Source organism: Martes martes (assembly GCF_963455335.1).
Source record: "Martes martes genome assembly, chromosome: X".
In the NCBI taxonomy this organism is placed as follows: domain Eukaryota; kingdom Metazoa; phylum Chordata; class Mammalia; order Carnivora; family Mustelidae; genus Martes; species Martes martes.
This window is the reverse complement of record NC_137897.1, coordinates 93524189-93527980: the sequence shown is the minus strand read 5'-3', so window position 1 is coordinate 93527980 and position 3792 is coordinate 93524189.

Below are 3792 nucleotides of genomic sequence, written 5' to 3'. Positions count from 1 at the left end.
AATTAATCAATAAAATGAAAAGGCAACCTATGGAATGGGAAATAATATCTAACCATCTATCTGATAAGGGGTTAACAGACAAAATATATAAGGAACTCATACAACCCAAAAGCAAAAACCTCCTGAAAAATCTAATTTAAAAATGCCTAGTGGAACTGAACAAGCATTTTTCCAAAGAGGTATACAAATGACCAATAGGTACATGAAAAGAGGCTCAACATCACTAACCATCAGGAAAATGCAAATGAAAACCACCTGTTAGAATGGCTATTATAAAAAAGACAAGAGGGTCACCTGGGTAGGTCAGATGGTTAAGCTCTCCCTTCAACTCATGTCATGAATCAGGGGTCGGGGATCAAGTTCCGCATTGGGGTCCCTGCTCAGCAGGGACCCTGCTTCTCCCTCTGCCTCTGCCTCTCTCTCTCTGTCTCTCATGAATAAATAAATAAAATCTTAAAAAAAAAAAGAGAGTGATAACAAATGTTGGCAAGGATATGGAGAAAAGAGGACCTTTGTGCACTACTGGTGAGAATGTAAATTGGTACAGCCATTAGGGAAAAAAGTACAGAGGTTGTTCAAAAAATTAATAATAGAATTCCCATATGATCCAGCAATCTCACTTCTGGGTGTATAGCCAAAGGAAATGAAATTAGGATCTCGAAGAGATATCCGGAATCCCATTTTCATTGTAGCATTATTCACAGTAACCAAGACATTGAAATAGCCTAAGTGTCTAAGGATGAATGGAATAAAATGTGACACAGAGACTCACACACACAATGGAATATTATTCAACTACCAGAAAGAAGGAAGGCCTGCCATTTGCAACAACATTTGGACCTTGAAGGTTTTATGCTAATTGAAATAAGTCAGAGAAAGACAAATACTATGTGATATCACTTATATGTGAAACCTCAAAAAGACAAACTTGGGGTACCTGGGTAACTCAGTTGGTTGTGTCCAACTCTTGATTTCGGCTCAGGTCATGGTCCCAGGGTCATGAGATTAAGCCCTGCATCAGGTTCTAAGCTGGGCATGTAGTCTGCTTAAGACTCTCTCCTCTCCCTCTGCCCCTCCCCTCCCCTGCCTTGCTCTCTCACTCTTAAAAAATAAGTAAATTAATTAAGAAGCCAAACTTACGGAACAGAGAGTAGAATGGTTCTTGCTGGATCCTAGGGGCAGGAGAAATGGGAATGTGTTGGTCAAACTTTCTATTATAAAATGAGTAAGTTCTGGTGATCTAATGTACAGCATGAGGACTAGAGTGAACAATACTATATTATCTGAAAGTTGCTAAGGGCATTAATTTTAAATATTCTCACCACACCAAACAAATAATAATTATGTGAAGTGAAAGAAGTGTGAACTAATGCTACTGGGGTTGTCATTGTATAAGATAAACATGTATCAAATCATCATGTTGTACATCTTAAACTTACACAATGTTGATTATCAATTATATCTCAGTAAAGCTGGGGGGAAAATTAGAAGGAGCAAAGGAGGCAAAAAGGGAGGGAAGAAGGAAAAAGAAAAAGTTTAAAGGAGTAAGAAAAAAAGGAGTAAGAAAAAAAAGTTTAAAGGAGTAAGAAAAAAAATTTTAAAAAACTGCCTTCACAAAGGATCTGATTTTAATTGAATCATTCTATGGAGCAATTAATTTTCCAGGACATTGTTGAAAATAATAGAACAATTAGCCAGCAATTAGTGGAGCTTGATAGCTGGGTGTGCTCAGGGAAAAAGACAAAGAGAGCCCTGCCAAAACAACTGTCATTCTGAGTTGACTGCTCATATGCCCAATGCTGTGTCCTCCAAGAAGTATTAGAAGTTCCCACTATAGAGAGGAAATACATTTCATTAAAAATGATCCAGTTAAATGATCCAGTTAGCCAGAAACAAATAAACAAGCATAACAAGCATCCCCACAAACACAGGTGGGGTGGAATGTGGACCTGTAACCAGAGTTGCTATGATATGTTTGTTACCTAAAACTTCCCATTGCCAACAAAAAAATTCCAAGACTTGCAAAGAAACAGTGAAGTCTGACCCATATGTGGGGGGGAAAGCAGGCAACAGAAATTGCCTGAGAGTTGACAGATGTCAGATTTAATGAACAAAGATTTCAAAGTAGCTAGTATAAAACATATTCAAAGTACTAAAGAATATCATGCTTAAATAAGAAAAGGTATGATAACAATGTCTCATTAAATAGACTGTCAACAAGAAGATAGAAACTATAAAAAAGAACCCAGTGGAAATTCTGAAGCTTAAAGTATAACTTAAAAGAAAAATTTACTGGAGGGGTTCAACAGTTGATTTGGACTGCCTTTTAAAGAAAGAATTAGCAAAAAAAAGAAAGGAAGGAAGGAAGAATTAGCAAGTATGGATATAGACCTATAGATACTATACAATCAAAATAATACAGAGGAAAAAAGAAGATAAAAAGCGCTTCAGAGTCGGGCACCTGACTAACTTAGTGGAGCATGCAACTTAATCTCAGGGTTGTGAGTTCGGGCGCCATGTTGGGTGTAGAGATTACATCTAAAAAAAAAAGCGAGAGCTTCAGAGAAATATGGTACCTGCAAAGTATACAACATGCATGTAACAGAAGTGTCAAAAAAAAATACTCAAAGAAATAATGGCTGAATATTTTTCAAATTTGATCAAAACCTTTAATCTACACATCTAAGAAGATAAATGAATGCCAAATATAATAAAAGCAGCCAGAGCCACAAAGAGATACATCACAGTAGAAGTGGTGAAAGCCAAAAGACATGGAGAAAATAATGAAAGAAACAAGAAAAAAAAGTCATTTATAAGGAAATTCCAATAAAATTAACAGCTGACTTGTTATCAGAAACAATGGAGGCCAGAAGGCAGGATAAAAACATATTCAAAGTGCCTATTAAAATAAGAACAAAAAACTATCAACCAAGAATCTTATTTCCCTCAAAGCTATCTTTAAATAATAAACGCGATGTAAAGACATTCCTTAATCAACACAACCTGAGAGAACTTGTTGCTAATGGACCCACCTTACAAGAAAGTGTAAAAGCAAGTGACCCGGACGGTATTTCAAATCCACACAAAAAAGCAAAAAGCACTTGTAAAGGTCATTATATCATTACAAGACAGTACAAATTTATATTTCTTTCCTTTCTTCTCTTAACCAATTTTTAAAAAAAACACTAAAAATATATATATAATCTCAGTGCTGGCCCTATAACATACAGAAATGTAATATTTGTCAATAATGCCAAGGCAGTGGTAGGGAGCAGAGCTGTACTGGATTAAGGAAATGACTCTAGATGGTAACATGGATCAATAGGAATAAATGAAGAAACCAGTAATGGGGGGGCACCTGGGTGGCTCAGTCGTTAAGCATCTGCCTTAGTCTCAGGGTCCTAGATGGAGCCCCATGTAGGGCTCCCTGCTCGGCGGGAGGCCTAATTCTCCCTCTGCCCCTCACCCTGCTCATTCTCCCTCTCTCTCTCTCTCTTAAAATGTTAAAAAAAAAAAAATCTTTAAAAAACCTTTAAAAAAAATCTTAGAATCTTAAGATTTTTTTAAAAAATCTTAAAAATAATAAGGAATCCAGTAATGGGAAATAAGGTCAGTATAGCAAATCTATACATATATACATTTTTCTTCTTGCTCCTGTTTCTTTAAAAGATATAAAATTGCATGAAGTAATAATTATAGCACTGTGTTGTGCTTTTAATACATATAATACATATAGCCTTAACATCACAAAAAGAAGAAAAAGGGGGGTGCCTGGGTGGCTCAGTGGGTTAA